Below are 21,453 nucleotides of genomic sequence, written 5' to 3'. Positions count from 1 at the left end.
TGGGTGCTTAGATGTGGCCCCAAATGTAAGGAGCTTATTCCTTCCACAAAATGGAAGGAGCTTATTTAAATAACCATTTTCAAAATGGCTGTGACTAAAAGGAGAAAGAAACAGTAGCCCTAATTAAGGGATGTGGATTGAAGGGCAGTTTTTTGTTTGTTTTATAATACCAGAGTTCAGACTTTCTTAAAATACTGATAGGGAGGATCTAGTGTTGAGACTGAAGTTAAAAGAGAAAAAAGGAGTAAGTTTTCCCTAAAGATATGAAGCTCCTGAGGAGGAGTTGGTACAGAAACCAGAGTACACATGGAGGGAATTTGCCTTTGATTGCAGGAAGGACATTTTTTAATTGTAGTAATGGGAAGCAGAAGATGGGTACAGGTTGAGGTAGATTTATGAGGTACAGACGGGAAAAGGAGAGGATTTTCAGTCTGTGGTTTCTACTTCTCTGAAAAGAAAAGGCAGTCAACATTTGAGAACAAGTAGATTTCAAAGGTGCACAGAGACTGAGTGGATTAGATAAACAGTATTGTAGGCTCCGTTTTTCTAAAATATATTTTATTGATTATGCAATTACAGTTGTCTCAATTTTTCCCCTTTTGCCCCCCTCCACCTGGTAACCCCATTCACTCCAACAATCTCCCCCCCCCACCTTTTATTCATGTCCATATGTTGTGCATATATGACCTTTAGTGTTTCCATTTTCTATACTATTATTAACATCCCCCTCTCTATTTTGTACCTACGATTTATGCTTCTTAATCCCTACACCTTCTCCCTATTCTCCCCCTTCCCCCTCCCACCTGACAACACTCCAAATGATCTCCACAGCTATGATTCTGTTCCTGATTTGGTTGTTTGCTTAGTTTGTTTTTTTAGATTCAGTTGTTGATAGTTGTGAATTTGTTGCTTTTTACGGTTTATAGTTTTGATCTTCCTTTTCTTAAATAAGTCCCTTTAACATTTCATGTAATAATGGCTTGGTAATGATGAACTCCTTTGGTTTTTACCTTGTCCGGGAATTACTTTATCTGTCTTTCCATTCTAAATGATAGCTTTCCTGGATAGAGTAATCTAGGTTGTATGTTCTTCCTTTGCATCCTTTTGAATACTTCTCACCAGTCCCTTCTTGCCTCCAGTGTTTCTTTTGAGAAATCAGCTGATAGTTTTAGGTAACTCTGCTTTTCTTTAGTTGCTTTTATGATTCTCTCTTTATCTTTAACCTTTGGCATTTCAAAGATGATGTGTCTTGGAGTGGGCCTCTTTGCAACCATCTTGTTTGGGACTCTGTGCTTCCTGGGCTTGTATGTCTATTTTCTTCACCAAATTAGGGAAATTTTCTTTAATTTTTTCAAATAAGTTTTCAATTTCTTGCTCTTCTTCTTCTCTCTCTAGCATCCCTATGATTTGGATGTTGGCATGTTTGGAGATGTCCCAGAGTCCTCTTATACCATCCTCATTTTTTTCTTTCTGTTCTGGTTGATTATTTATTTCTTCCTTATGTTCCAAATTGTTTATTTGAATCCCAGCTCCATCCTCTCCATCGTTGGTTCCCTGAAGACTTTTTTTTTTAGATTTTATTTATTTACTTTTAGAGAGGTGAAGGGAGGGTGGAAGCAAGGGAGAGAAGCATTGATGTGTGGTTACCTCTCTCATTCCCCCTACTGGGGACCTGGCCCACAAGCCAGGCATGTGCTCTACACTGGGAATTGAACCAGTGACCCTTTGGTTCACAGGCCGGCCCTCAATCCACTGAGCCACATCAGCCAGGGCCCCTGTAGAGTTTTCTTTATTTCACTTAGTATAACCTTCATTTCCTCCTGGATCTTTTTTATATTGTTGCTGTATGAAATTAGTTCTTTGAGGGTCCTAATAACCAGTGTCTTGAACTCCGCCTCTGATAGGTTGCTTATCTCCATTTCATTGAGTTCTTTTTCTAGGGCTTAGTTCTGTTTTTTCATCTGGGCCATATTTCTTTGTCTCCTCAGTTTGACAGACTCCCTGTGTTTGTTTCTGTGTATTAGGTAGAGCTGCTTTGACTCCTTGTTTTAGTAGCATGGCCTACTATACAAAATCGCACTTGTAATTTGTGTGGGGTGAAGTCTTAGGTGGTGAACCAGGGCAGGGCAACCCGCTTTACCATTTTCTGGCTCTGTATGGGGGCATAGCTCAGAGAGGGGGCAATGCAGCTGCCTGGCTTCTGGAGGTTTCTCCCACACTTGACCTGTTTTCAGTTACTTCACTTATTCCCCATATGCAACTGGTGCCTTTCTAGCTGATGCCCTGGGGCTTAATCCCAGAAGTAATGGGTCTGTACTTGTTCTAAATCCAAGAAGGCCCTTTAAGCAGAGTCTCCTGAAACTCCAGCAGTTTCTTCCACTACCCTAAACCACTGGATTTTACAGCCAGAAGTTATGGGGATTTATCTTCCTTGCACTAGAACCCTGGACTGTGCAGTTTGGCTTGGGGCTGGGATTGCTTGTTTCCAAGGTATCCCCACCCTGATTTTTATTCACCACATGTGAATGTGAGAATGCCCTTTCCGTTGCTGTTGCCTCCTCTTCCAGCCACACCACATCCCCATGCCTGTCTGCCAACCTCCACATCTCCGCGCATCCAACCTGTCTGCATGAATGTGGTTTCTTTAAATCCTTGGTTGTTGGACTTCCATACAGCTCAGTTTCCTGATGGTTTGGGGTGTTATTTGACTCAACATCTAGTTGTAATTCTTTCTGTGGTTGTGTGAGGCAGCAAACTATGTCCACCTACAATTCCATCTTGACCGGAAGTGCAGGCTCTGTTGAAACTGTTAATTGTGACCATGTGACTATGAGAGTTGGGATTTTGCCAGCTAGGCAGGAATCTTTGGATAACCCAACTTTAGTACATAAAAAAGTCTTCTTGGCCATATGCCATGTGACTGTGCTTTCTTCTATTATATGCAATATGTTCATATGCAATAAACAAGTTGTCTCTAGGACTCCTGGAAAAGATGGTGGTGTAGATAAATGTGGTACTTGAACCCTCCCACTACCACATCCAAATTACAACTAAACTACAAAACAACTATCAGTCAGGTCCACCTGAAATCTAGCTGAATGGAAATTCTACAACTAGGGATTTTAAGAAGAAGCCACGTTGCCCTTGCCAGACAGTTCAGTTGGTTACAGCATTGTCCCCACTAAGTTTGTAGGTTTGGTCAGGGCACACAAAAGTATCAACCAATGAATGCATATATATATGCAGAACAACAAATCTGTCTCTGTCTCTCTCTCAAGTCAATAAAATTTTAAAAATAATATAAAAGGATGAAGAAGCCACACTGAGGCTTCTAGGAGGAGTAGAGATGCTGAACAAGACGGTCCCACATTCACATGTGGTGGATAAAAATCAGGAGGGCTGTGGATGTGCCCCTTGAGGAGTAAGGAGTCCCAGCCCTAAGCCAGGCTCCCAGCCCAGGGTTCCAGTTGTAAAAGCCAGCAAAGATTGTAGGTGAGTGAGAGAGAAATTTGCTCAGGTGTTCCTCATTTCTTTTAAAGGACCTGTACATTGACATATCTGGACTCACTTCCTCTGAGCTCCAGTGCTGGGGCAGCAGCTTGAAAGTAAGCAAGAACATACAGGGAAAAATGAAACGTCTGGTATCGGGATGAGTGCTGTTGGTGGGGGGCAGCTTTTGTGCCAGACTAAAGTTCTAGCAGAGGCCATTGTTTCCCTTCTGAGGTTCTCTCCCCTGCGTCCCACAGAGCCAGTAGGCTGGTACCATATCTGAGTCTCCATCAACCTGGCTCACACTATTCACCCTGCCATGGTGATTCCCTCACACCCTGCCCCACCCAAGATGTTTCCAGTGGCTTTTCCATATGAATGACCTATCTTGCTCATCGTTCAGACTTTCTTAAAATCACTCAAGCAAGCAACATCTGGCCTCAGTGAACCCTGTACTTCTTGCTAAGTGGTCCCAGGCCTGGCAGCAGCAGGAGACCTTCACCTGGGCAACTCCAAACCCAGCAAAAGTAGCAGCCATCAGCAGATTACTTTGTAGCTCCTGCTGGGTGAACTAGGCAGAACACAGATGGTGGCTGGCCTTCGCCTGCACCTCGCTAGAGGCCCCAGAGACAGCGCACCCAAAGGACTGCTTCGCAAAATACCTCCAAAGCAACATACATAAGGGGTAGACTCAGATGGCACTAGAGCCACATAAAAAAGTCCTGCTCTGTGGTGTGGACCCCTGCACAAATGATCCTCTAGAGAGAGGTTGGTGGAGAGTGGTTGCAGCCAGTCCTTCTAGCTAATTAATTTCAGATCAGTCTTTCCCACTGATGTGCCAATATTAATCAAGGATCAACTACAACAGGAGGGTGTACACAGCTCACGTGGGATATAAAGCGGGTGGCAGACCTGGAATGAACAGCTTGGGTGATAGGGGAGGCTGTGCCACTGAACCCTACAGAACACCTACTACATTAGGCCACACTACGAAGTCTGAAACACATAGCGGCTCTAACAGATACAAATAAACACAAGGAGGCTGCCAAAATGAGAAGACAGAGAAACATGGCCCAAAACTCTAGAAAAAGAACTAAACAAAATGGAGACAAGCAATTTATCAGATGCAGAGTTCAAAACACTGGTTATAAGGATGCTCAGGGATCTTAATGAGAACTTCAGTGGCATAAAAAAGGACATGGAGCCCATAAAAAAGAACCAGTCAGTAAGATGGTGGCATAGCCGTACATGGCTCACCTCTTTGCACAACCACATCAAAATTACAACTAAAATATAGAAAAACAGTCACTCAGAACCATCAGAAATCGAGTTGAATAGAAGTCTGACAACTAAGGAATTAAACCATATCCATCCAGACAGGAAGGAGGGGCACAGACACAGAATGGGCTGGTCCCACACACACGTGTAATAGATAAAAATTCAGGAGGGATATCTTGAAAGCAAGGAGTCCCATCCTCACACCAGGCCCTCCATCTTAGAGTTTCAGTGCCAGGAAGATAAATCCCCAGAAATTCTGGCTGCAAAACCCAGCAGGGATTGAGTTGGTGGAAGAAACTGTTAGAGCACCAAGCAGGTCCTCTTAAGGAAACCACACACGGATTCACCTACTCAGACTCATTCCCTCTGAGCCCCAGCACCAGGGAAACAGCTTGAAAGGCACCAGTGGCATATTGGGAGAAACTGGAGTGTCTGTCATCAAGGCAAGCAGATGCCATTGTTCCTGTTCTGAGCTCATTCCTCACAGAGCCACAGAGCTGCCAAGCTGGTTCCATACCTGAGACTGGCAAACATCAACCTGGGTAACACTGTGCAACTTACCTTGGAGATCCCCAGAGATTCCACCCCACCCAACTTACTGGCCCACCCAAGCTGCTTTTCCATATGAATGTCTGGTGTTGGCTCATGCTTCACAATTTCCTAAATCCTGTCAAATAAGCAACAAGCTTGCCTTAGGTCCAGGCCCAGAACTAGCAGCAGCCAGCCTAGATTCATATCTGGCCTCCCTGGGGATCTCCACATCCAGCACAAGTACCAGTCATCTCAAACAGCTTTATAGCTCAGGCAGGATGGCTCCATAAAAAAAACAAGTTGGGGCTGATTTTGACCTGCAATACCTGGGAAACCCCAGAGCCAGTGCACCTAGTGGACAGTTGCAGATCATGTTGATATACCATAACTTTAACTCTGTACAGATGATCCTCCACAGAATGCTGAAGTTGGTGGTCAGTGGTCATAGCCAAGCCTTGCAGCTGACTGGCCTAGGTAAATCCCTCCCATTGATCTGCCAACAGCAACCAAGGCTAAATTACAAGAGGAGGGTATACTCATTCCAAAGGAAGGGAGCATATTGAGTACTCGGTTCAGGTTATAGAGGAGGCTGTGCTACTGGATCCTTCAGGACAGCTATTACATTATTCCACACTACCAAGACACAGAATCAAAGCAGCTCTACCTAATACATAGAAACAAGCACAGGGAGGCTGCCAAAATGAGGAGACAAAGAAACATGGCCCAGATGAAAGAACAGATCAAAACTACAGAAAAAGAGCTTAACAAAATGGAGATAAGCAATCTACTAGATGCAGAGTTCAAAACATTGGTTATAAGGGTGCTCAAGGAACTTAGTGAGACCTCAGCAACATAAAAAAAGGGCCAGTCAGAAATGAAGGATACACTAATTGAAATAAAGAACAATTTACAGGGAAACAATAGTAGAATGGATGAAGCCAAGAATCAAATCAATAATTTGAAACATAAGGAAGCAAAAAACAACCAATCAGAACAACAAAAAGAAAAAAAAAAACAAAATAATGAGAATAGAATAAGCAGACTCTGGGACAACTTAATAGGTCCATGATTTGCATCATAGGGGTGCCAGAAGGAAAAGAGAAAGAGCAAGAAATTGGAATTCTAGTAAAAAAAAAGTGAAAGAAAACTTCTTTAATTTGGTAAAGGAAGTAGACATGCAAGTGCAGGAAGCACAGAAAGTCCCAAAAAACATGGATGCAAAAAGGCCCACTCCAGACACATCATCATTAAAATGCCAAAGATTAAAGATAAAGAGAATCCTAAAAGCAGCAAAAGAAAAGCAACTAGTTACCTATAGGGAATTTCCCATAAGAATGTCAGCTGATTTCTCAAAGGCAATTTGTAACCTAGAAGGGATTGGCCAGAAATAGTCAAAGTCATGAAGAGTTTTTAAAACCTACATAAAAAACTAATGACAGCAAACTTCCCTAACCTAGTGAAGTAAGTAGACACACTAATCCAGGAAGTGCAGAAAGTCCCAAACAAGGTGAACCCAAATAGGCCCACAGTAAGACACATCATAATTAAAATGCAAAATGTTAAAGACAAAGAGAAAATTTAAAAAGCAACAAAAGAAAAGCAGTTAGTTACCCACTAGGAAATTCCCATAAGACTGTCAACTGACTTCTCAATAGAAACTTTGTGGGCAGAGGGAGTGGCAAGAAATAGTTAAAGTGATAAAAAGCAAGGACCTACAACCAAGATTACTCTACCCAGCAAAGCTATCATTTAGAATCAAAGTGCAGATAAAGAGCTTTCCAGACAAGAAAAAAACTAAAGGAGATTATCACCACCAAACCAGTATTATATGATACGTTCAAGGGTCTTCTTTAAGAAAGAATATATATATATATATATATATATATATATATATATATATATAAAATAGCAATAAATATATTTCTAGCAACAACTGAACCTAACTAAACAAAACAAACCAGTAGAACAGAAACAGACTCACAGATACAGAGAACATTTTGACAATTGCCAGATGGAAGCAGATTTGGGGAGGTGGGGATGTCGGTGTAAAAGGTGAAGGGATTAAAAAGTACTACTTGGTTGTTACAAATTAGTCATGGGGATGTAAATTACAGCAGCATAAGGAATATAGTCATTAATAGTCCAATAATTATGTATGGTGTCAGATGGGTATGAGATTTATCAGGATGATCACTTATTAAGTTATATAATGTCTAATCACTAGGGTGTACACTTGAAACTAATATAATACTGTATATAAATTATGATTGAAAAGTAAAAAATGATTACAAAACTGAACTAAAAAAATAAATTGTCTCTAGCCGAGCAAGGCTATTTCACCTAGTTGAGCAAGGCTATTTATTCAAGAGAAATAAACTATAATTTTCTCAGACTTCATATTCCGCACTAAGTCATGAAAATTGTAGCATACTAACTTCTATGTATTACTTTGTTACAGAATAGAGAAATTCCACCACTATCAGTCCTGACCATCAAAGAGGGAGGCCATAACAAAGTGGAGAGGTAGTGACCAAATCATCACCTGAAGATAGAGCAGGGATGGGTGGAGGAAAGTAGGGGTTAAAAACAAGCTGTAAAGCCAGACTACCTAGGTTCAAATCATGGTTCTCCTTAACACCTGTGCTAATGCTGGGCATGCTACTTATGTTTTCTGTGTCTATTTCCTGATTGAGAATTACATGACTATTAAGCATGTAATGGTTTATACACTTGGAATAGTGTTGGCATAAAGTATTACAATTGTTATTCTGTTTTTCCTCAGATACATGAAAAGGATATATCAAGAAAAGCAATCTCATTGTTGGAGGCCTGGGAAACTGGTACAGATAACATCTGATTATTACCTAAGGTTACTTTAGTAGAAAATGAAAAGTCTTGGTGTTATGTTGAGATTTCCATTGGATCTTAGAAAAAAGGAAAACAAAATGTCTTAACTTGGATGAATTTCAAAAGCTAAATGAAATAGCTTAATTGTTCTATTTTCATAACATTCTGTGAAAGGCAAAAACTAAATGAAAGAAATCTGATCAGTCATTACCATGGGCTACCATGTGGGTAGTCAACTGAGGGAAAGGATACCAGGGAACTTTAGAGGACTGATGGAAACATGCTGTAATATGAGCCATCCAAACACAGGGGAAACTAACTAAGCATGGCTATTGAATACTTCAAACATGACTAATGCGACCAAGGAATGGAACTTTAAATTTTATTCAATTACTCAAAATTTAGACTTAAAATGATAATTGATTTAGTTTTGGAAAACTTTTAATGTTTGAAATAACTTGGGTATGTGTATCTACTTTTTTCATTGTAAATTTCATGAAACAGTTCAAATATTTCATATAAAAATGTAACATCTGAATTGACATGTACCATAAATACAAAATACACACTAAATTTCAAGGATTTCGTATAAAAAAGGGGAAAAAGATCTCATTGGTTCATTCCATATTAAAGTGATAATATTTTGAATATATTGAGTTAAACAGAAGTGCAATTAAAATTAATTTCACCTTTCATTCTGAAAATGTCTATATTAGAAATTTTTAAATTATAAACGTAACTGTCACTAGATTTCTGTTAGACAGTGCTACTCTACATCTTGACTATCTTGGTGGTTACATAACTGTATACATTTACCAAAACTGTTATCACTCAAGACAAATACCATATGATCTCACTCAAATGTGGAATGTAATGAACAAAATATAGCGATGAACAAAATAAAACCAAAAGCATGGATACGCAGAACAGACTGACAGATCTCTGAGGGGAGGATGGAGGTGCGACTGGAAGAAATTAGCTAAAGAACATATATGCATAGCCCATGGACACAGACAACAATGTAGTGAAGGTGAGGGTGGGAATGGGTGGAGCCAGGCAAAGAAGGGGAAATGGGGGTCAAATGTAATAGTGCCAACAGTTAAAAATTTAAAAAAACAAACAAAGGCCCTCATAGCACTCATGTAAAGGATGAATTCTACTATATGTAAATTATACTTCATAAGTATAACTTCAAAAAATGTTTTAAAGAAAATGGAAGGTTTTTGTTGAAAAATGCTACTCAATGATGTCTGTCTCTGAAGTTCTAGTGAAATGACCACACTGTAAGTTATAAAAATGTTGAGAAGTGCAGAGAAACAGATCTGTAACTCTGATGACATTGCACTGCTGAATTTATTAATCTGGAATCACTTATCTCTGGATTTCTTCTTTTAAAAAAAGATTTTATTTCTTTGTAGAGAGGGGAAGGTAGAAAGGGAGAAAAACATCAATGTATGGTTGCCTCTTATGCTGCCCCTACTGGGGACCTGGCCTGCAACCCAGGCATGTGCCCTGACTGGAAATCAAACTGGTGACCCTCTAGGAACTGGTTCCTAGACTGGCACTCAATCCCCTGAACCACATCAACCGAGGCTATCTCTGGATTTCTCATTATGTCAGAAAATAAATTTTCCATTGTTTAAGCCATTTTTAGTTGTAGCCCAGAGCATCCTAAATATAACTAGTGGACAACAGAGGTAGAAAGGTCATATTTTTCTCCACTAATGTCTTAGTACTTTTTGAATTTTGTACCATATGACATATCTTAATTACTAATTTTTTTTAAAAATTAGGGTCATTCTCTTTAATCTAGTATTTTAGTGTTTATAATAGAAAAAAGTCGGAAAAAATAAAATATTCAGTAATAGGAGTGATAAAATAATGGGACATCAACATGTTTGAACACTATGCAGGTATTAAAAACAATGTGACATTTGAGCTGATACAGGAACTACAGGAAGGAGCTACCCATATGAGGATCTGAAAGTAGAATCAGGGACAGGTACAAAGGCTTTGAGTCAGAGAAGAGGTTGGCCTTTCTAAGGAGCTACAGAATTCACGGTGGCCGGAGCAAGGTAAACGAGATCACACAGGTTGGCCTATCTTATCGTGGTAAATCAGATCAGCCAGGTCACCCAGAGCCTTATAGACTATGTAGTTTGGTGTCCTACTAAGTACAGTGGGAAGTCATTGGACTATCATTTTAAGCAGGGGAATGTCATCATCCTCCATCTGTTTTTAAAAGATTACTCTGGCTGTTGCCTAGAGACCATTAACATATAGGACCTAGAAATCATATCACTAGAGGAACATTGAAGAAACTGCAATTTGGCCCAATACTTAAAAAAATGATAGTTGTCTTGGATGGTGAATGTTTAGTTAGGGTTTTGACTGAGCTATTTAACAGAGAGTAAAATAATAGAAATGAAGACTTCTTTTTTCTCATGTAAAAAAAAAAAGTTCATAGTGTTATCAAGGGTGTTGGTCACCCAAGGACCCAAGTTCCTTCTTATTTTTTTTTAAGATTTAATTTATTTATTCATTTTTTTTTAGAGAGAGGGGATGGGAGGAAGAGAGGGAGAAAAACATCCATGTGGAAGAGAAAATTGTTGGGTTTGCCTCTCACAGTCCCAACCAGGGACCTGGTCTGCGACCAAGGTTTGTGCTTGACAGGGAGTCGAACCAGCGACCTTTTTGTTTTCTAGTGGGATGACGCCCAATCGACTTAGCCACACCAGTCAGGGCTTGAGTTCCTTCTGCTCTGCTCTTCTGCTGTGTCCTATAGTGGTGCCCATGTCTGTGTGGTCAGCCAACTCATGTGTTTCCCTGGTAAGCAGTCAGGAAGGAGGTAGAAAACATAGTCTCTAGCTGCTCACCTCTACCCGGGGAGGGGGCGCAGCAGGGGGATAATAAGTTGTTTCTGTTAGTAGGATTTACCAGGATACTGTAGTAGGGGAGTTAGGTTTCAAATTAAATGAATTTAAAGTAGCTTATTATCCTGTGATATTTGCTGTAATATCACTAAAAGCCTATTGTCAATATTATTTTTTTCATTTCAGGTTTTATTTTAAAGATTTTATTTATTTCTTTTAGAGAGCAGGGGAGGGCAGGAGAAAGACAGGGAGAGAAACATTGATGTGCAAGAGAAACATCAATGGGTTGCCTCTTGCATAAGCTCAACCAGGGACCTAGCTGGCAACCTAGCTGGCATATGCCCTGACCAGGAATTGAATCAGCAACCTTTCATTTACAGGATGAGACCCAACCACTGAGATACAACAGTCAGTGCCACTTCAGGTTTTTAAAAAAATATATTTTATTTATCTACTTATTTATTTGCTTGTTTATTCATTTATTTACATACTTATTAGAGAGAGGGGAAGGGAAGGTTAAAGAGTGGGAGAGAAACATCAATGTGTGGTTGCCTCTCACGTGTCCCCCACTGGGGACCTGGCTTGCAACCCAGGCATGGGCCCTGACTGGGAATCGAATTGGCGACCCTTTGATTCACAGACCCGAGCTCATTCCACTGAGCTACACCAGCCAGGTCCCACTTCAGATTTTAATAAACACTTTAGCATACTGTGTTCAGGATTAAGTTTATAAAAATAATGATAAACCCAAGGGAGAGCATGAATCAGTCTAGACCCAAGATTACCACCTTTGCCAGTTACTAGAGCTGTAACCATAACTGCTTAAGCTTCAGAACAAATCTATAAAATGGGATTACTAGGAGCTCATACTTAATATCATTACTGTGAGAATTAAAATAAAACAAAATGCAAGGTTCCCGGGACATAATTAGGATTCCAAAATGTAACTATCTTGAGTTTGGGAACTCAATCCATACATCTGGTCATCTTCAAGCATTAAATTCTAAAAAATACTATTTTGTAGAGGAAATAAAAATTAGACTACCAGGTGCAAAATAGAAGTATAAAATTTATTTTAAACCACCCACAAAGTTTTGTATAATCAGGAATGATACAATTTGCAATAATTTTTTTAAAAAATCATGACAAAGATTTAAAATATAATTTTGATTACAGTATTTATTTAGCCTTCTCCTTTAAAACAATTTTAAAAAAAGAAATTTTATGCTCTAAATAAATGAGACACAAGGAAAATATAATAGACAATTTCCACAACTATCTTTACATGTATGTTTCAGTACTAGTACATTTCAATGCATTTTGCTACATAAACATGAAGTCATGTACAACTGCTGTGCACCAAAATTTAGCTTAATTCAATCTTTCAAGTAACATGCAATTTCAACTCACAAGTCTTCAAGTACTACTAGTAAGTGTTCCCTTGTATATAAAGCACTACATGTTGTTCCTGAATTGAAATAATCATAATGATGATTATCTTTTTCCCTTTTACATGATGAAGTGCTTTTTCTTTAACCTGTTTCTCCCATATGTTAAGAACCAAAAATGGATATTGTGGAGTTTTTAAATCTTTTCCTTGCTGTTATATAGGGTATTTAATACAGTAGGACGGCAGTAGGTAAAAATAAAGTCCCCCAAAGTAGGAAATTAAAGGTGCAAAATAAATAGTAAATCCACTCCAAAGAGAGGAAGTCACCTTGAGACAGGAACAGTAACTAGTGAAATTGATGACTCTGTTGGGAATTTAGTGCTATTCTATCTATTTCACCGTGGTTTTGGATGCACGAGTTTTACTCCCACTAATGTCAAGCACTCAGTCTTCTCTGAACCAAGTATTGAAATGCATGCAAACCTACTGGTGGGTCATCATATAGCATTAGAGAAAATGAAGAAACTAGAAATCAACTCCTTTTCTTCTTTTAAGTAACTTTATGAGTTTCTCTTTAGGGAACACTTCATTTCTTAGTAACCTAAAGATGACCATCCACCCGTATGTCATAATGCAAAAGCTACCTTTCATTTTTACTATAAAACCATTCCTGAAAAAATATTTCTCTTGAAGCACCTATCACATTGTTATTTCATAAAAATTAAAAAAAATATGACCGTACCTAGCAATAAAAAATATTTAATCTTTTTCTAAAGAGCTGCTTTTGTAAAGTCCTATGCAGTCAGTCATTTTGTAATATCACAAACAGGCATTTGTTGGGATAGGCAGTTCCTGAACTGAGTCACCAAAAGTGGAATTTCACTATCCAGGGCAGTTTGGCTGGTTTGTTCATTAGTACCCTATAATGTAGTGATGGAGTAGCCAAAATATCTGACCTGTTTGTACCAATGAAGAGCTTACTAATTTTTTTACAAAGACATCTCAGTTTTCTTAACTCTCTGTGCAAAGGTATGTTTAATCTTTGAGACACTGTTCGTAGTTAGAAACAAAATGGAACAAAAAACCCAAACAAAACCAATTCAGATAAGTGGGAGACAATACTATCTTTTAGAGATGCTGACAATTTTATATTTTTACCATGAGGCCTGGGAACTAGAATAGTTTGCCCAGTATATTCTTCAAGAAACCTGGATTGCAATATAACAAATACATTAAATTTTGATTATGAACTGCTGACTGTAGTCTTTTAAAAATATTTTTTAAACAAATATTACTTAGGATGTTTCTCTCCCTTTAAGGAATATTATAGTCTTTCTTTACAAAAGTGTTTTTATAGGGGAAAATAAAACTCAATCTAAGCCCTGATGCAGAAGACCTGGGAATCTGGGGAGACTGTAACACACAAGAAAATAGCAGGTGAAGTGAAGTGGAGCTGTCCCCTCAGACTCACTCAGGCGTGCATGCCCGGGCCCTTCTGGCCCTCTGGTGTGGCCTGTGGGGCCCTGAAATTGGTTCGTCTCTGTTTAGGCAAGATAATAACTAAAAAGGATGCAATGGTCTGTGAAAGATTTCAAAATTTCTAGTCCTGGTTTTTCTTTTAGTTTAAATGTTTACAGTAAAAGTTATTAAAGGTTGTAGAACTTAAAAAACTGATCCTCAAAAAAATTTGCCTACATTATTTTGGATTATTTGTATTTGAGGTTCTTCTTTGACAAAATACTAAAGATGTAATTACTTAGAAAATAAATAGTGGAAAGAAAACACTTCAGAAGCATGTTTTGCATACAAGTAGGCTTTATGTTATTTTTATATCAGGTCTGACAAAATTTTTAATTCATAATGCTAAGTCACAGTTTATAGTGCAGAAATGCATTCAGCAGCCTGCAGATCATACAGATGGGTTGACTAGCTGTGTGACTTGGAGCAAGCCACTAGCTATTCTTGCCAATGCACAAGTTCCTCACCAATAAGATGGGAACATCCTTTGTCCAAACCTCAGTGCTGGAGAGAAAAAAATTAGCACATAATAAAGCAGTTTGATAGCCTAAGACATTACAAGGTACAAATATTAATTATGATTTTCTAACTATCATATTTGCTTTCCAAATGGATTCTCATTTTGAGCTGCTGTGTTTTCAGAGAAAACTGGTTCACAGTGGGGAAAAGAAACATGGAAAGTGTTTCTTGGTGTTGAGCTGGTAGAGTACTCCTGCAGGTTGCTGATAAGAACACAATTCTCTCTCATTTCTGCCCCTTAATTTCCCCCACTGAATTTAAAAGAGCTTCTAATGGCTGATGTTTCCCATCTTTTTTTTTAATTTAAGACTTTATTTATTTATCTTTAGAGGGGAAGGGAAGGGAAGGAGAGAGGGAGAGAAATATCAATGTATGGTTGCCTTCCGTGCGTCCCCCGCTGGAAGTTGGCCTGCAACCCAGGCATGTGCTCTGACTAGGAATCGAACTGTGGTTGTTTGGTTCGCAGGCTCGTGCTCAATCCACTGAGCTACACCAGCCAGGGCTGATGTTTCCCGTCTTTAAGAACTCTTTATTTAATTATTAACACATGTCACCCCAATAAATTCAATAAAGTTTAATAAAAATAAGATATTTTTAAAACTCTTCATATTACTTTATTTTTTAACCTTTCTCATCCAGATTATAGAATAATTCCTATTATTGTTTACAAACACATTCCAATGGGGTAAACTTTTAATTTTATTTTATTTATTCATTTTTAGAGAGAGGGGAAGAGAAGGAGGAAGAGAGGGAAAAATATCACTATGTGGTTGCCTCTTATGTACCTCATACTGGAGACCTGGCTTGCGACCCAGGCATGCGCCCTGACTGGGAATTGAACTTGTGACCCTTTGGTTCACAGCTGGCACTCAAACCACTGAGCAACACCAGCCAGGGCCTGATGGGGTAAATTTACATTAGAAAATAAGTACCATTCACAAAATTGGGCTGGGAGATAAGGAGAAAAACAATAAAAATACTGTCTCTTCTGTAGATCAGATCCATTACTAAAAAGTTACTGGTCAATTAGTAAGATGCATTATACAAAAATAAGAAAGCCATATAGATGCAGTGGTAGAATATTTAACTTCTTGTACAACTGTTTGTAAAACATCCCAACACTAAGTCTGGAGTCAAATACTGTCGGGACTGGGAAAGAGAACGCTCGAGGCTAACCTGTGGTCTTGTGATTGCACCTGTGCTTAAAAATGGAATTTGCCTCTAACTGAAGAGGACTGAATAAAAGCTCTTGATTTTGACCTTTTGATACTATTCCAAAAAAATTTTTGGAAACATATTTTAAAAGACAAATGACCAAGTCACTGCTATTCTGAAAATGAACCATGTGCATTTATTTGTGTAGGGGACTTGGAAAACGGAGGACAGAGACAGGGGGAAGCAATGGTTTTAAAACAAGTCAGAAGAATACAAACTGCAAAAAAGAATTAGAGTCCATTCAGAGACACTGTACCTTCAATAAAACTAGAATAAAAATAATAACAGAGTTTCTGGTCAGACTAAGTTTACATCTAGCCAAATTAGGAAATCAAATTACTTTCCAATATTGTTTTTCCAAAAATGCAAATGTTTCTGACAGCTGCAAGGTTTTGTTCTGGTGAACAAGAGAAAATGCCTTTCATAAAAGCAGATAGGGACAAAAGGCTTATTTTTAGAAAAACTATCTTTCTGGTGTTAATCAAGAGTTTCCAAAGTTGCACTGAAACACGGATGGAATAAATCAGCTAATACATTTAACATCTCATACCATTCCTGCCTTAGACTAAGTTTTGCTTTAATTTAGGGGACACCTATGGCTGAACAAACTAGAAAAATACTTGGGACCAAGGCAGGATGATGGGGTATCACAGTAAGGATGGGAAAGGACAGCCAACAAAGGAAACATATGTTGGACCTTTTTCTTCAGATTTTATTTACTTATTTTTATGTATTTTTAGACAGAGGGGAAGGGAGGGACAAAGAGAGGGAGAGAAACATCATTGTGTGAAAGAGAAACAGTTGCCTCTCGCGTGCCCCAAACCAGGGACCCGGCCTGCAACTCAGGCACGTGGCCTGACTGGGAACCAAACCAGTGACCCTTTGGCTTGCAGGTGAGCTCTCAATCCACTGAGCCACACCAGCCAGGGCGATATGTTGGACTTTTCTTTTTTTCTTAAGCTGTCTTTTAAATGTATTTTTATTTATTTATTTGTCGTTCAAGTACAGTTTTCTGTCTTTTACCCCCATCCCAGCCCCCCATACATTGAACCATTTTTTAAAGATTTTTATTTATTTATTTTAGAGAAATGAAGAAGGGAGGGAGAAAGAGAGGGAGTAAAATTCAATGTATGGTTGCTTCTAGCACACCTCATATTGAGGATATGGCCTGCAACCCAGGCATGTGCCCTGACTGGGAATTGAAACAGCGATGCTTTGGTTCACAGGCCTGCACCCAATCCACTGAGCTACACCAGCCAGGGCCATATGTTGAACTTTTTTTTTTTATTTTAAGATTTTATTTATTTATCTTTAGAGGGGGAGGGGAGAGAGAGAGAAATATCAATGTATGGTTGCCTCTCGTGTGTCCCCTGCTGGGAACTGGCCTGCAACCTAGGCATGTGCCCTGACTGGGACTCGAACCGCGATACTCTGATTCACAGGCCCATGCTAAATCCACTGAGCCACACCAGCCAGGGCCATATGTTGAACTTTTAAAGCTAGAAATACTAAAGATTGCAGGCTACCACAAAAGAAAAGCATTGTGGAGCCCTTAAAAAAGTGAAAAATAGGAGCGGCAAAAAAAGGAATACTTTTGGATTACCTGAAGGGACAAAATACAAGCCTTTCAAAACAACCAATGGTATTTGAACAGGTATCCATAAGAAGCAGGAACCGAGAAAAACTCATCTAGATATTGGAATGCAGAGAATTAGTTTGGAGAGTTCAATGTGGACAAAAAGAATGAATTCCTGGGTACAAGCTAGTTTCACCATCTCCAAAATTAAAAGAGGAATATAGTCTCTGTATATTCTAAGGAAACTCACACATTCAGCTTCTGATAAAGGACACACTGATTCTTTCTGAATCAAATTCCAGAGCCTTGGGTGGCATCATTTCCTAATCCTATTAGATGGCAGCTCAACATAGAGCATACTTTGATTTGGATAAATCCAGACTCTTTGAGGAATCAGGGCACTGAATATATCACTGGTTAAGGGTGCCATACTACTGATGTTGAGGTTACAGACTCAATACACGTGTGGGCAAGTTTAGTAGCTGTGCACAATAAGACAGTTTTATATTATGTTGACAGCCACATTAAAGTAAACTATGCAGGGACTTAATTGTGAGGCCAACTAGACAAGACATGTGGATAGACATGTGGATAGACAATGGCTACATAGTATATACAATGGAAATATAATTTCCCCAATCATTTCAACCATTCAATTTTTAAAAAAAGATTTTATTTACTTTTGGGGAGAGGGGAAGGGAGGGAGAAAGGGAGAGAAACATCACTGTGTGGTTGCCTCTCGCACACTCCCTGCTGGGGACCTGGCCCCAAACCCAGGCATGTGCCGTGGCTGGGAATGGAACCAGTGACTCTTTGGTTTGCAGGCGGGCACTCAGTACACAGAGTGACACTAGCCAGGGCTCAACCATTCAAGTTTTCATGACTCCTCTTGTATGCCTAATACTTGTTCCAGGGTGAATAAAAGCCTGTCCTGTATACTTGATATTTATTGAAATAGCAAACAAGACTATTGCCACATTTTATAGGATGTCTTAACAGGCTGCCTTGATGGATAAGTGCACACTGAATTTTCCATGCAAGTTCCAAGAAGCTATGAAGGGAGAGGAATCTTGAAGCTCCCAGAAAAAGAACCCAGAGCCATTTTGTTTTTGACTTGTACCAAAAAAAAAAGGTTATTTCCCATTAATAAAATACCTTATGGGTGATCAAATCAAGTGTTTTCCTATAGTCATTTTAACCACGAAGTGATCTTCATTTGACTCTTTGAATTCTAATTACAAAAATAGTTACACACTGACATTCAGGTCAGTTCTCTGGGGCCCAGCGATCGAACATTAGGATGTCCAAAAGTGTCTTCCAGGGCTGTGGGAGGCCACTGCTGTATTACCTTATTTCACAATTGTTGTCATAAATTTCTACAGAAGATCAGAACTCACAATTGAACTAAAACTAAACAAACAAACAAAAAAACGAAACCAGATTTCCATGCATTAAAAAGCTGTGAAATAGAAGGTAGCTATATATTATCAAAGGTCACATACAGCTACTGATATACTTGGCACATTCCAAAGAAATGCTGTGCCCACTATAGGGAGGTATTGTCATGGTTATCATGCAATGTCAAATTTTGCCCCAGATAAAAGATTTCAATATGATGTTTAAACAACTAAACTTAAATAGTTTGAGGTTTTTTTCATACATGCTATTGTGAAATAAATGATAATCAGTAGGAATCCATGGAAGTATCAACATTAGAAAGTAGCTTACTTCATATGAATTAAGTCAGTGTCTCATTTACACAAGGATGCATTCAACTAAGTATGTATTGGGGTTATGTCTTAAGCCAATTGCTTATGGATCTAATCTAGTAAAATTCTATATATAACAAATGAAATAATTTTGTCCACATGCAGATTGCATAGAGATGTTGGAAGGTTAAGATGCAAACTTTTTGCCAATGTCGCAAAAATGAACCTACAGCTATACGTTTTCAGTTAGGGTCACTTCCCAATAATAATAATTCAGTGATTTTCAGCCTTTTTCACCTCATGGCACACATAAACTAATTATTAAAATTCCACAGCACACCAAACAATATATATTTTTTGCCAATCTAACAAAAAATAGTTATAATTTTGATTTATTCACACCAGACGGCTATTGTTGTGTTGGGTGTTGTCATTTTTTAATTTGACAAGGTAAGGGAAAAGATGTCAGGTATTAAAGGTTTTAAACGTTCTTGCTGTGGCACACCAGTTGAAAATCGCTGATATATTTCAATTAGGTTTATGACGATGTATTTGGTACTTTGTGGATGAACTGGAGACAATGTAGTTGAGGCTGACAAGCACAAGAAAATTTCCCATGATAGCCTAGGAGCCATTAGAAACGGGATTTTCAAAGGCAGTATATTTTGCAGGCTTCTGCAATAGGCAGGAGTTATTCCATCATGGTTAAATTTGTAACATATTATGAACAGGTTGAGCTAACCTGGGAGTCATGTCTCAATGAATTCAATTATCATACCATGAACAAAGTCAGAAGACTGAAAACCCAATTTGAGTGCTACAAAAAAAAAGGTCAAACAAAAGTGATTACTATAGTAAAATATAATAGAGGTGGAGAAATGTTAGATAACCAGTTTTCTGAGTGAAAATGTCATTTCAAACAAATTTATTTCCTCGCTTCATGAAAAAGAACATTGTAACAGCAGTGTAGCCAGCAGACAATCACAATGGGGTAGAACATCACATAAGCAAGAGCTGTTAAAAAATTACAGGGCACACAATGGGATGGTTAAACTTATGAAAGAGTCCAACAATGCAGGAATCGTGTGTGATTCCCATCATCGGGTCATCAGCTGAGCAGGGCATTCATGGTGTTAATTACAGTAAGTGAATGGAGACATTTTTAGTTGAGACTAGATATTTTCATGTACTTGTTTTGGTTAACTGCAACTAATTAAAAAATACCAACATTCCCTATATCGACATTGGTGCTTCAAATTTAGATTGTTTAGGAATGTGTTTAAAGTTGGCGACCAGACCTGAATTGCTGCAGATATATCACATGGGTTGTTTTGAAGGCAATGTGCTACTTCTTTGAAAAATACGTGTGAGAGTGTTTTCTAAGACTTTATTTTTTCAAGTTTACTGTCATGGGTGGTGATTCAAAGAAAAAAGAAGCTAACACTTAAATTTTGCAGAAATTCAATAAGTGTTGAGTGGAAGGATGGATAGATGGGTGGATGGATAAAGGATCTTAAAGCTTTATCCATTAAATATGGTGAGAAAACAATTTCTAGTGGGAGCTAAGGCCTAAAACTAAAACAAAATATCACAAGGGTGTATTCTTGATAGTCTAATACTAGTAATATCTTATTTAAGCAGCTGAAACAATAAACAACCACTCGTTTATATACTTATGTGTATAAGAAACCTTAGGCTCACAAAAATAGACATGTTTTAAAACAGAAATCTAAGGCACACAAATTACTAAAATAAGTCAATGAATTACCCAAATAGGTACACATTCAAAAGCAGAAATCTACTTGTACAAGATGATGGTCTACCAATGAACATTTGTTATTTACAATCCCTTCATATTCCTTTACTTTGATTAGTCAAAGCTTGAAACTAACATTTTGCACCATATATTATTTTAATAGGTTATAATTTGTTTTTCTTTAGAGAGCTTGCTGGAACTGTTTGCTTTTGCACCAAAATTGTGAGTGTTAGCGGTTGTGGGCTTCCTATGGCATTTCCAGGGGAGAAGCACCATTAGCTTTTCCATACTCCCGAGGAATCTGAGACTTTAAATGTTGTAGCACCTCTGCATTTTAACAGAATCAAGTATTTCATTGTAATTTCTTCTTGTTCTAAATGTTTACTTTGGGCAATCCCATTTGTTTTGCTAAGAATCAATAAAGTAACAGAAAAATTAATGAAGGGACTAAAATAAATGGGATGCCTAGGTTCCTGTTACCTAGAACATAGCAGATTATCACAGAAGATGAGTTATCAGTTTCCGAAAACTAATATACTTAGAACTACGTTGGATTAGCTCTTTTGACTAGAACTTTATTTATAATATCATTCTGACTATTTGTTTGGGGTGTGTGATGATAATAAGGATTTGTTTTCAAAATATTTCCACAAAAATTTTATTCTTATTCTGTACCAGAATGACTTTCAGAACAAATAAAGCAATTTGGGATGGGTAGGGTACTTACTACTTAATTTTTATATTTTATCACC

Source organism: Artibeus jamaicensis, unplaced genomic scaffold (genome assembly GCF_021234435.1).
Source record: "Artibeus jamaicensis isolate MK-2021 breed Jamaican fruit bat unplaced genomic scaffold, CSHL_Jam_final contig_332, whole genome shotgun sequence".
NCBI classification, from domain to species: Eukaryota; Metazoa; Chordata; class Mammalia; order Chiroptera; family Phyllostomidae; genus Artibeus; species Artibeus jamaicensis.
This window is presented reverse-complemented; position numbering follows the sequence as displayed.